The following is a 14,327-nucleotide window of genomic DNA, read 5'->3' as shown; positions in this document are numbered from 1 at the left end:
CATACTGTTGTGTCGTTAAGGGCCGTTAGATATTTTGGGACTTATTAAAATTTACAACTAGAATGAAACAGTCTACTAGTACCCTTATATTTATAAAAACATTTTTTGTCACATCTCAACATGTCAATCTCAAATGCGCGCGCGAGAAACTCAATAACTACTGGGCGGATTTTGTACGATTTTTACTAATAAATAAGTACTTAGTGTAATTCCCAAGGAAAGTTTAGATGTATAATTTATTATGGTTTTACCCGAGCGAACCCGGGACGGGCCGCTAATTAGCTAACTATATATAATAGCTATTGATAAAAAGGATTTATAAATCCTTTACGTAACAATAATATTTTTCTTCATTACATCGGCCTGCGTGTCACAATCATGATCAACAATAACTTTTAAAAACATTATTCTCAGAAAACTCTGGCTCTGATACGATGCGCACACGCAATCAGTCAAACCAGATAATTGCTCACCACTGATCAACCGATTTAAATGTAAATTGTAGGTTTTGTAGTGAAATACTGGGTCTACGGGTCTCAGAGACGTTTAGATTGGCTCAAGCTGTTTAGATCTAGTTCTCATGATTGAACGAAGAAAATAGAATGAACTGCAATGTGCAGGATGAATGATTTAAATAAATTACAAACAAGTAGGTATATCATAAAAGCTTAAAACTTTGCCAAAATCAATTGACTAGAAAATTAAGAAAAGAGGAGAGAATTAAATTTTGTTCTATATTTATTTGCCAAACAAAGTAGTATGGAACTTTTTATACAATACATATAGGAAAATAAATACTTTATTTCTCGTTATTTTCATAACTATGTCATATCAATTTCTTTGGTATTAATTATCTCCAAATAAGTTCGATTGACCAAGCTCAGGTTTGCTTCGCAATGAGCTCTCAAATATTTTACATACAGAATCAACGAAATTTTGGATCCTTCTATAAATTAAATTCCCCTGTTTTAAAGTTTCGTCCACATACACAAATTCAGATGTAAGTATAATTTTAGAAATTACAAGATTAATAATTTTATTACAAAAATTAATTTTAAATCATGACCACATTATGTCGTGTACATATTACCTATGCCTTTGTATGGTGCATTCGATTGCATAATATATGTGTCATATAATAATGATAATTGTACACAATAGACTCTGATTACAAACTGTACCTTTAATCGAAGCTAATCTTCAAAATCCTTCCAATAAATCACGTCGTGAAAATATCATGCCAGCTCAGTTGCAACACTGGGATCAAATCGGTTTCACAACAGTGCCATACAAGGGTTTCTGTATAGTCTAGACAACTGTTTATTCACTTCATTCCAGGACATGTTTCCATTTTTAACTCCCGACGACAGAAGGGGAGTTAAAGTTTAACGTGTCTGTGTATATGTTTGTCTGTTCGTGTCATCGTAGCGGGGAAACGGCTGAACCGATTTTGTTTGTCTACCGGAGGAGGCATACTAGAGACAAGTCACTGGATTACCATCGCTTTCAATAAAAACATACTATGATTTTAAGTGTGTTAAATGGAAATATGCGATCATGAATTCTTCTAATTCATAAAATACTTAGGTACCTACTTCAAAACATAATTCACAAGTATTCTTACTAAATCTATAATTTTGCTAGAAAAATAAATAAGAAATCATACAGCTTTAAAACCAGTAACTTATATTGGTAATTAAAAAATATTTACCTACTAATACTTATTAAGCCTTCTAATTTAAAAAAGTACTTAGAAATAATTAGGTACATTCAAGTTTTACGTAGTCTATAAAGTACTCCTATAATAAAATGGGAATTAAAAAGATATTCTGTCTTACTATAGTAATCATCTCCCTCAGTTAGTAATTACTCTGGTCACATATAAATGTGTTTTTATTTACATCTAGAACAGGAATTAAATATATTATGTCTCCTCTGTACCACACTGTCACTGAAAAATCTTCCTTTTCTCCATTAAAATCTTGTTTATGTGGTTATCAAAACTCCTTAACCACAAATTATTATTTTCATTGCGCAATTACTGTATATTACATGGCAAAATAGCTATAATTATCTAGATTAATATCATTCTATCTTGATTTGAACTGGGCTGAGGGTTCCTGAACAAGAAATATCGTAGTATTCTTGGTGTTTTTATAACTCAAATTGCCTTGAAGCACTATATATTCTCTTAGCTGAGCGTTTACCCGGTTCCTTCCTCAACCATTAAACGTCGAAACCTAGGGTCTGCTGTCCAACAGACAGATTTTTTCCACTCGAACGAACCATCAACATCCTAAGTTATCAGACCATTGACACGCATATAATCTTTGAAGATGTCAAATTGCTCAATGTTATCTTTAGCTTTCCTAATGTCCGATTACTTTGGCACCGGCCTTAGGTTTGGATGAGACGGATTGAACATAGTCCAATCTGATTCAAGTGTTTTAATGACTACAGTCCTTAACAACAACCAACCAACATACAGACGTAACCAACGCGAGATTTGATAATACCAATGAATAATTTTCATTATCTTCACAAAAAAATTATTTGGGGTAACATGTAGTGGGCTGTACCATAACACCATCAAATTCGTAGTTAAATCCCCCCTATATTCGCTTTCATAAAGTTATTCACGAGTTGTGATTGACAAGTGAAGATAACAGTTGTTTTATGTAATTTTTGCAGTGGATTTATTTAACGTCCGTCGTATTAACTTTGCGGTGGACATTAACTTATTATTATTACTTCGCAACATGCAGTCGTTAATGTGATTACTATCTAGACATAATCATGATTAAGTAAGCAATCAGAAACTACAGATAGAAAAGAAATATTGGCTATTATTTGGACATAAAAAACAAATGTTTGATATTGAAAAATTTTATATCTTAAAACGATGGTTTCCGAAAAAAATAAAATAAAAATTGTTAATATTGTAAGTCAAAATCATTCAGAGGATAAACGGTTCTAAATTATTCTTTCAAGCTACAAGTGTTTAAATATTTTTGTCGATAAGGGTACGTCGCTTGATACGACACGACGACTTCTTTATGATAATAATACCATAGATGGAAAGTTAATAGAAATAAGGAGACCAAATAAAAGAAAAAATGGGTATTGTGTCGTCTCCAGAAGTGAACTAATTAGCTAAAACTTTACCGACTAATGCCTCGCTTTTAAATTATATGGTCATAATCATAATGGCAGAAAAAATCTGGAATTAAGCCTAGAACATGCACCTGTTTTAAATAAAACTGCTACAGAAGCGGAGCCCAGAAGCGCAGCTAGTGAAGAAGCCATTAAAGAAAGTTAACCATTCATAAAATAAATAGACGGATTTACATCTGCCAGTAAAATAGAGGCTTATATGAGATGTTCTACAGCAAATAATTGACCATTTTACGGCTTCCTGAGATTTATTTTATCACAGACGCCGTTATTTTAATCCACTTTCCCATCCAATCCATCATTATGAGTCATCGTTAAGGAGAAATTAGTATATTTATGAGTTATATTAATGTATCGGTTTATCTTCGTTAGAATAATTTCTTAGAAAGTCAATCAGTCAGGTGCGGTGGTACTGCTAACGTTAAGTCAAAATTGTGAATCTTTGGTCGTTCAATTGTATTTTTAGTTTACTTAATTAAGATTCAAGAACCATAAATTAGTCCGCCGTTGCTATCACTATTTCTGTTTCTTGTGTCTTTGTGTTTTCCTATATAGGTAATAAAGTTATATCAAAGGAACAATTAAATACGGAGCAACTTGTTTTTTGCATCTCCAAGCACGGGATAATTTTCTTTGGTTACGATCACTCATTTGCTTCTGGCAAAGGAAAACATCATAAAGAAACCGGCAAATAAGAAAATTATTAAGTCGCTTGCGTTTGTTACATCTACATAATGCCAACGAATTGAGCATAACACTTAAATAGAAAAAAGTAGTACTATTGTGATCTTGAATTCTAAATTCCAAACCCTGTTCTTTATGAAAACTCATTCAAATCTCTTGGAGCAGATATTGATGATCCAAACAAAACAACAGAAGCTGCATTCGTTGATTGTACGATTGTATTCACGAATGAAATGCGTGCATCATTAGATGGAATATCATTTCATTCATTCTTTTGTATGAAGACATAAAATAGCTTGGTTGCAGAAAGTTGCACAGAGAAAGACTTATCATAAATCGATTCTGCTAAAAGATGAATGCGAAAGTAGAATAGGATATTTATAGGAGGGATTGAAATGTGTTTTATGTAGTCATTAGTGTTAGTGATATCATTATCAGGTTAGTTCTATGGACGGGGACTGACTGCGCTTAAATTTGGTTCACTCCAGGAAATAAACTATTGTTAATCGACTATAGGTACTATAACTATTGGAAAGGACTACATTTAATTCGTCAGGTTCCAAAAGGTAAATAACTGTTTACTGAATTTTAGAATAATTTCTAAAGCAGTATACTTAATCAGATTCCTTATTTATGAAATAACTATCATATGCACTAATTGTTTTATCATTATCTGATTACATCAAGTGTAAGACTGAGAATATAATTACCGCTTTTACGCAGTGTTCCTATATCTATAGCCTTTTTGATTTTCTTCAACGTTTTGATTTATTATTTTGATCATAGGCTTAAGCGATAACTGATTTTCAATTTCATCTTAATGATCTTACTTGAGGTTTGCTCTTCTATAGGCATTTGTAACTACAATTACTCTTCAAAGTTTGATCCAATAAGTATACACACATGCGTGTGATTTGATTCGTATGCACTAATTGTTTTGTTTCAATAGCAAACCTCTGCTTGCGGGAGTGGCTTTTGATATATAGAAAATTCTTGAACATAAATTACTGTATGTTATTTGAAAAAACTTAATATGTTGGTAAATCACGTAACATTATTTTTTAAGATGTTGAGCTATGGAAACGAGTTATATAATTACAATGTTACTGAATGTTCAATATACGAAAGACAAAACAGAAGAAAATAATTTTGTTCAAAATATAATTAGGTAGGCCTTTGTGTCTTATTTTGTATTGTGCTATATTTCTTTTTGTAAATGCCCCTGATTAACCAATCAGGCATATTCGTTGTGCTAGACACAAACAGTATGTCCTACCATTGTCTAATATAGTGAAACATTAGATAACACAGTGGCTGTGTAGTACAAGATCACGACGGCACAAAAGGCGGGAAGTGGCCGTAATGGCCGATCACGGGACATGTGAAAGGTGGACACCGGGGAGGTCTAGAGTCGTAAGATGGCTGATAAGGCGTTTTGGATTGCTGTCGTGTGCTGCGGTGCTCTATCGATAGTTTTACCGATGAATGTCACGTCTCGATATTTATTATAAAAACAACTATGTCAATATCAATGTATTTTATAGTACTTGATGTTTCGTTTATTTTTATTTTTCTTCACATTGCACGTTTACCTTTAAATTGCTTCCTTTCAAATACTCTTTTGACTGGATGAAATCCCTTTCTGGGATAAGTCCTCCGATTCACGTCACTTTTTTACTGCTTCTTTTGTATATTCTTCTTTTTGCAATAAAAACAAACAAACAGACAACAGTTTCAATTAAATTGTAGGTATTGATAGTGATGTCCTACGCTGCGATTGATATGCTGAAGAGAATTGTGACTTGATGTTATTATATTAATACATACTGAAATTAACTATGAGTTTATAGGTATAGATTATTCTGTTACAGAACAAACTAAAATTGACTATTAAGAAGATTTGACTAACATTGTTAACAGTGTTAACTGACGACCTCGGTGGCGCAGTGGCAAAGTGCTTGCCACTGAACCGAGAGGTCCCGGGTTCGATCCCCAGCCGGGTACTTACTTGCTGATAATAATGATAATTTTCTTTTGTTTCCAGGTAAAACGCCTAGCCAGTGAGGACAATCATATAAAAGATTCAAGGTTTCATTGATATAATTTACAATTATTTTTATATACTTCTATTAGAATTAAAATTCGCTGAACACAATTGCTATTTCCTTAACGCAGTTTTAGGGTGAGTTGAACTAGTCAACGTGAACTTTGAGATTTAACCTGCGCGCCCCCGACGTTTTGACAAAATACTTTAACACACTTTGCTTTTTTGTGCAGGTTAATGTTAATGTCAAAGTTTCCCGGTGCAACCAACTTGTGTCTTTTATTTATTTATATAACATCTCAATTTAGTCGTTAAATGACAAAACTGTTTAAGTCTAGTCGAGGATCAGTGAGTGTGTTACTCCTTTCGCATAATTTTCGTCTTCTGGCGTGTGAACTCTCAGACTAACTCAGGTAACTACTACAATTAACTCGCTCAATTTTCACTTTAACACCGATTCTTGTTGCAAAACTTAAACAGCACAGTATTTAAAACATAAATTGTCTTGCAAGAAACGTTATTACGCTGTAACTTTTGTTTTAGAAATTAAAATAGTGGTGAACATCATTTCACTCTTATAAACACAAAAAGCTTTTATACACATTTTAGAACATACTCCCAACAAGCAAAACTGGAACAAATGTAAAAGTAATCTTGATGTCAATTTTATTCAACAGCAGCAACTACCTGCTAACTAAATTTAAATTTAAATCTATTTAAAAAGCACCTCAAGTCTTTATTAACTGATAAATGTTATTATACTTTAAATGATTTCTTTAATGATAGACTCGGATAGAATTTAGGGCTAGTATAAGTACATTATAATTCTTTTTTTGTTTTGGATTTGTAGTGGATAGCATGCTCCTCTTTATTTATTTATATTTGCATACCTATATTCGGTAAAACGTGTAGGTCTAATTCATTTTGACTATTTGTACTCTTGTTTTTGGCAAATAAATGTTTTCTTTCTTTCTTTCTTTACCCCTTATACCGAGCCAAATAAGTATGTTCGTTTGTATCATAGAAGTATGGCTACATTAAAATAGAAGACTTAAATTTCATTACACCATATCTCAAACACGACTTGACTTCCGCGCTATGGATTGGCCCGTGCTGTCAGATTAAGCGCTTACGATAAAATCCTAAATTCCCATATTGCAAGACCCCTATCTCCCAGATAAGCTCAACAAATGATCCCAAACCCACACTAGATCTAACGCAATATCGAAATAGCCCTGATCACTCACTGTCTACTCGAATGACTCCACTCGGCGAATTAATAATTCGAGATATCGTAGTACTAGATCGTGCTATTTTAACAGCGTCCTAACTCACAAGAGAGACTCAATTGTCTAATTGGAGTATAAATACGATCGATTTCACCAGTATTTATTACGGATGTTGTATGGTAATGTATTGTGGAACAGATAGGTTAATGGCTACGACACTTTCAAATCTGATTGATCTACGTACCCGTAATTAAAAGCAGATTGCAGTGCAATAACATTGGATATATTGATCAGTGTTTTATGTGATTAGTTACAAGAGGTTACATTGTATAATGATTAGGTATTTACTAATGATTAGTTACATAAATCTGATCTGTAAATTCATTATATTACTTCGTTAGCTCAGCAAACCAAAGACGATTGGATACATATTCCACAGGATCTAGATCGATACTAGGTTTTCCTCTGTCCTATTTTGCAAATCACATTCAATTTGCAATCATTGAAAAGCTTCCTTCTCTCAGTATTTTTCCTCTCCAGTTTATTTTGGTCATCAAACAGTCACAATCAGTGTCCGTTGATGACATAAACAACTTTTCAATGAACACGGCGATCAAAATCAATAATAAGTGAGCTAAATTGGTTGAGTAAATCTCTCATTTGTGACTAACCAATTATCCGTATATTCGCAAGAATCATGTTAACATTACGATTACCAAAACAGACATGAGAAAGAATAAATTGGCTTTTTTTACGTATAAGGGGATATCGTATTGCGCTAACCTGGACATGGATATATACAATTATCATACCAACGTTACAAGAAATATTGTCAATTTAAAATAAACTTTATTTAAATGCAGTAGAAGGTTATATCACAACGTCGCTGCGCCTTCGAATTGAGGAATACGGTAGTCGAAATTTCGTAATAACTGCTATTTTCTTCTTCATGAAGATATTATAAATTTTCATTTACAAAAACAGTAAGTTGAGGATGCCAAGTTTGTTTTAAGGACTCAATAAAGATATGAAAGTGGAGGTTGATTATATCAACCTTTTATTTACACGGTTGCAATGAAGAAAGTGATTATTATTATTCCACTTTTAAAGTTTAGAATGAAATACGAAATAGAACATAAAAAGGATCTCCTTGTGTTAACCCTCAGGTTAACTTAAAGTCTAATATGAGTTTATGATGTAAATAACACATGTAACTGAAGCTTTTTGCTTTAAATGGTGAATGTTTTTTTCGTTATATGTATAACAATTGTAGTGATTTGTGATTCAATAGCATGAATATTAATCACAAATCACTATTATAGTATTAGTAACATAAGAGGTGAACGATAAAATGTCCATTTTACATCCAATGAAGAAAGAAATTGGGAAAATTTTCATTTGTTGGTGAATCACTACACATAGTATAAAACAAAGACGCTTCCCGCTGTCTGTCCCTATTAGCTTAGATCTTTAAAACTAGGCAACGGATTTTGTTGCGGGATTTTTTTTTTTGATAGTGTGTTCATTTATATTTGTATTATCTGCGCAAAGCCGGAACAAGCCGCTAGTTAAACAAATAAACTATGAATTAGAAAGCAACAATCATCGCAAGTAATTTAAATGCTGGTTGTTAGTGGCGAAACGATGGAAAATAACATATTCGTTCCAGCAACGACATTTATATCTGCATATAATGGTATAATTGGTGCTCCATCAAGAGTTCTCAGCATTTTGCTTCTAGGGACGGTAATTGGTTCAATATTTAGAAAAATTTATAGGTTACTATAACTACCAAGGTGGTAGGTGAAATAGTAGCTGGTTTATTTGTGTATTTTAAAAGCAAATATGTCATAAAATCTTCAAATACTGTGCGTACACTATACTGTTGAAAATAATGTTGTCAATGATGATCGTGTTATCGATACAAATATTAATAATATTATCGTTTTAGTTGTTTTCAGTAAAGGAAGAGAAATAATATTGTAATATATAATGAGTAACCTCAAATAATGTGTAAGGTAAATAACAATAAAAGTTTTCTTAAAAGGGAGAGCTCAAACATTAATACCAGATGTCCTACCATTACAAATACAAAATCAAAATAAATTGCAAAATGAAAAGTGGTTTATATCGCCATATTTTTTTTTATTTTCGTATCAAGATTTTTATTCAATATCTATAGTGTCGTAGCTAGTGATCAAAGACCCTGATGCTAAACATATCCGGGGACCCCAACTAAGCTGTTATGATTATGTGTAAGTATAATGTTGAGTGAGCGACCGAAAAAAGAAACTAGGTCCGATGGTAACTCGAGATTGAGGGGCCCCGGTACACAGATCCATCTTGTCCTTTGATAGCTACGCCACCAGCGATAATATCTTTACACCAAATACGATGCCCTCATGGCAAGGTGTTGCAACGCTTCGTGCAAAAGTCGCTGTACCTTGCACGATTACTGATTAAATCTCCCTTAGATGACCATTGATGTCAATCGATGCCACTTTTTATGTTACTCGCTTTGTGTTTATTGAAAACATATCATTTTCTTTTGGATGAGACTCTCTTTAAAAGCTATGGTGAGCGTGCAATATAGCATGACGACGTAATCGAAGTTTAATGTCCAATTTAATTAACTTGGCATAAAAACAAAAAAGGAAATCTCAATTATTTTAGATTTTGTTGAAATAGGAATTCTTCTAAAAGAAAGAACCAATCTGAAGTACCAGGGTAGAATTCTAATTTGTATTTTAAATTACTCTCTCAAAATGCTCTTCCATGGCATACCTATTTGAATTGAAAGCGGTGTCACAAACTCCATTTTATAGCTCTGTTCAATAACATCATCATCAGCCTTCTATAATTTGTTATAGATCTTCTTAAATATTCTCCGTCCTGACCCATCTTTATCCACCTGATGTCGGCAATATAATTTACGTCATCTACGTATCTAGCAGCTGGATGTCTTACGCTTCTACGTTTTCTATTGCTCTCAGTTGCGACTTTACTCCACATCAATCATTATTTTGATTTTACTTTTTAAATATTTTATTACTGTTTTTTGTATCTTCATTAACAATAAATTATATCTCTTTAACATCGTTATCTATCTCGTTCTGACACAGGGCAAACCGCGCGGCACCGCAGGTGTTTCGTTTAGTTACAGCTCTGGCGTGGCACGCGAACTTATCCGAAAAGCGATCAGATAAGTAAAGTTCAGACTGGTCGCCATAAATACCAGAAACAAAACGCGGTGAAAGTGTTCGAGTATTCGCGCTGAAACCATAATAATAAGTCGAACGGTGAACGGTATAGATTCGTGACTGAGTTCAGTGGGAATTAAACGCATTTGAAATATAAACTATTTACTGAATAGCATAGTTTGTTGCGCCGCCGCCGCATCATTCTTCACCTGCGCTTTGGAAGTCAGCAGTGGCCTTAGCTTTGGTATATATTTATGATGTCAAGAAGTGATGTGTGTTGAACATGGTGATTTCATTAAAATTTGCAATAAATATATTATAAATTTAATAGATATCAATAATAATTCTCCTGCAACGAGATGTTAAAAATACGGTTTGAAGACGAACGTAAAAATAGGTAATATATTGAAGTACAAAAAAATATATGAAAATATGTTAGATATTTATAATTTCGAAGTTGAATTCATTCGAAGCTAATAAGTCAACAAATTTTGAACATAATATAAAATCATGATCTTGTGTTTTCATCAACAGCATAACTTCAGTAGCAGAACTTTTAGATTGCGACGAATAAGATGCTTTCAAGAAACCACCAAACGTATCAATAACAGTAATTACAATGTTTCTATTTTCGATACGTCGGGCGGTATCATATAATTTTACTATTTAGCTTTCGGTCATACATAGCACAAATTTACTAAAAGACCAAGAAACGTAAAAGTAAATATTACATAACCTCGAACGGTCAACACTAATGAACAAAGAGCCAGTACCAATTAAACAACAGGAAATACCATAAAAGTGCTGTTTGCTGACCAAAATCAGACTAATTTTCAAAAAAAGCCTCATCTAGGGCTAATTTAGAAACTGGACGCACTCAGTCGTTGAGCAATTAAATCGCTAGAAATAGACTTTCCCACGGAGAGATTCTAAGGGCCTGTTCACAGTGATGGTAATGACGGCGTTGTTCAAGATGTACCAAATAAAACTAATATCACATATAGAAATCCTTCCGGTTTTTGAAGCGGTGATAGTGGTTAAGACGCTCATCTGTGATCAAAATGTCCCAAGTTCGAATCCTGGTCGTGCCAGTCAGCCACAGCGTCATCATGCAGTTTACCAATCTCATTCAAGTATTAGTATAGTTCAAGTAAAGTGAAATCGAATATCGTGAGAAAGCCTGCATGCTGATAGACTGGTAGGTTCCGTATGTAGAAGTCATGTCATATGACTTTAGATGACTTGAATAATATCTGACACCGGTGTTATCAATATTGCTGGCTAGTTCTAGCTGGATAACTAAGCTTTTCTTTTACAAAATACCATTCTGGCCTGAGAATCTTATAGCTAAATGTGTTGATGCTTTGAAATCAAAGTTATTGAATATTGAATAAGAGTAAAAATTAATGAAATATAAAATTTCCGCTCACACCAATCTCTGACACATAAAAGTCACCTTTTAATAACAAGTAATATTTACGTTGGTGAGTGCATGCCTTGCTGCATCCGCAGCCCACGCTTGTCAACTTTTTACCATCAATAGACTTGCTCCACGTGCGGTATAGAATATGTTATTCCAACGTTACGAATTGATGTTTATGCCTACATTCTAGTTGTCTCTAAGAGCCGCGTGATTTGCCCCGTAAATGTCACAGTGCAGACGTGTAATTCTAACAGAAAGCCAATTAATAATGCCGAACAAGATTTGCTTATCGATTTTGAGTTTTACATGTATTAATACAAGCCGAAATTCACGAATGCGGAATTCCAACTTACGCTCATCTGAAGGCTGACCCCTATGATGACCCCGAAGATCCCTTTAGGCAACTTGAGGATTCTAACTTTGATTCCAAATTTAATTTGTATTTCTGAAGGAAACACTTATATTTTCTGACCTTACTATTTTTACGCTGCTGGTAATCTCAATGCTCCGTGGTAATCTCATTCTCTTAACACCAAATAGTACAATAAAATTACCCAAATTCATTGCAAAGATCACAATTTCCATTCCATAGATTACATTAAATGAATTTAAATTCATTTAAGTTTATTAAATCTAATGGCTCTTCTATAACAAATACTTACTCACTTACTCTTTGTTGTAAATTAATACGAGTATATGCCAGTAATACATTTATGCTTGTCAAAATTAAGTGTCAAAGGTTTGAAAATGAAGTGTATAAAATGTTTCTTATATTTAAACTTAATAAATAATTAAATAAACAATGTACCGTCATATCAAAATTAAAATTAATCAAGAATGTTGTGATATGTCAGTCATACTTAAAATCCCATAAGTTCAGTTTCAACACTCTTGTAAGTGTAACTTCTCGTGTGTGATAACAAATCAAATTGATGTAATTAATTTTGAATCTCTCATATAATCACCTGTCATTTTAATGCATATCTTACAGATAAATAAGAAGCCACGACTGTCAGAAATGTTTTTAGACATATTCATGTTTTCCTCTAGAACCAACCTGTCTTGTCAAGTTTATTATCGTCTGCAAGATCTTTTGAAAAATATCTCTAAAATATTTTTCTGAAATAAATTAAGGTTATAAGAAACTTGAACTTGTCCGCAGCTTGCCCTTGTGAATGTTCCACAGGAACTAGTGCATTCTTATTCTAGGGTACCCCAACACCGCTATATCAATTTTTAAACTTTCGTTATGTATTGTAATGATTACAATTTTTGTACGTACCTATCTAACAATATATTATTAAAGTGTCACATTAAAATATTTTCTAACTATTATCCAAGTGTCACATATTTTCTATATATACTTTTAATTCCATAATGCCAAAGCATGGCTGAATTTGATTGTTTTGTCCAATAAATAACATTAACAACCACTTACAGACACACAGTACGATGATAGCAAACACAGAAGTAGCAGTAAAGTCTATATTGTCTATTGTATTTTATATTTACTGACTGTATGTCTATTGTAGTTTATATCTTCATTACAACGTTTCAGGAGAATTAAGGTACAGTCAGGTGCATTAATATTATGTGCAAAAAAAAAAGTAAATTACCGAAACGGCCATGTATTTTAGAATAATCAAGTTCCTATCCTTATCCTTTTTTTAAAGTCGATTAATAAAAATTGCCAATATAACAGTTTCAACGATAAATAATCAGATACTTCTTGAGCTCAAACATAGATTGCTTCAGCGTAAGTAGCATTACAAAGTCTTGTTAAGCTGGAACATACAATGCCCTCTCTTATCAATGCCTCGACATCCATTGACCAATGTTAGACGTTAATGAATGAAGCCAATCGGAACTAAGCGCAGGCGCAGCGCAGGTGCGATCTGATAACAGGATGGCGCAAAATGTCGTTGGTACAGATAGATATTTGCAAAACTGTCGCGGAATTACACCGTCACAGGCACTTTTTCACATCATATTCGAAATTAAATAATATTTACCAAAGCTACAGACTATTAGCTTTAAAATAAACTTCTCACCCTATAGAACGAAACATATGTAACTTGTGATTGTGAACGAATCTTTCAATTTATTTCGGACTTGTTTAAATGGAATTGCATTGTCGTAACAAATTAGAATTCAGAACTCAGATATGGGGGGCAGCTATGAAAAAACGTATAAAGCACGTAATTGCGTCGACACGTTCTCCCTTTTACACGATGTGTATAAGATATGGGAAACAGAGACAGGGTGTCGACATTGTAACGTGCTACGTGTTCGTAAGTTTCGTTATTGGTTACCTTTCGGTTATTTTTAAATTAGTTCGTGCTTATCTCGAACCGATTTGTAACGTACGTTTTCATTACGATTTAACTCGGAGAAAATTCTTATTTTTCTGCTTCTGATCGAAGAGAACTTTCATGAAAAAAATTAAATTCAAATTATTTTTTAATGTGTAAAGAGTTTCACATAAATAAATATACCTATATTATGAGATTATATAAGAATTACAAAGAGAAAACAAAGCTACCAATAGTGTAAATGATTGCATTATTATGTTA

At 33.1% G+C, this 14,327-nt stretch overlaps 1 protein-coding gene across 5 annotated transcripts in view; it reads left to right on the top strand.

The window, feature by feature from the left end:
• Positions 1–14,327, top strand: part of rols (rolling pebbles) — a 243,653-nt gene that overhangs the window by 200,685 nt on the left and 28,641 nt on the right. The window lies entirely within an intron of this gene.

The sequence above is a fragment of the Plodia interpunctella genome, chromosome 8, assembly GCF_027563975.2.
Source record: "Plodia interpunctella isolate USDA-ARS_2022_Savannah chromosome 8, ilPloInte3.2, whole genome shotgun sequence".
Taxonomy (NCBI): domain Eukaryota; kingdom Metazoa; phylum Arthropoda; class Insecta; order Lepidoptera; family Pyralidae; genus Plodia; species Plodia interpunctella.
This window is presented reverse-complemented; position numbering and strand designations above follow the sequence as displayed.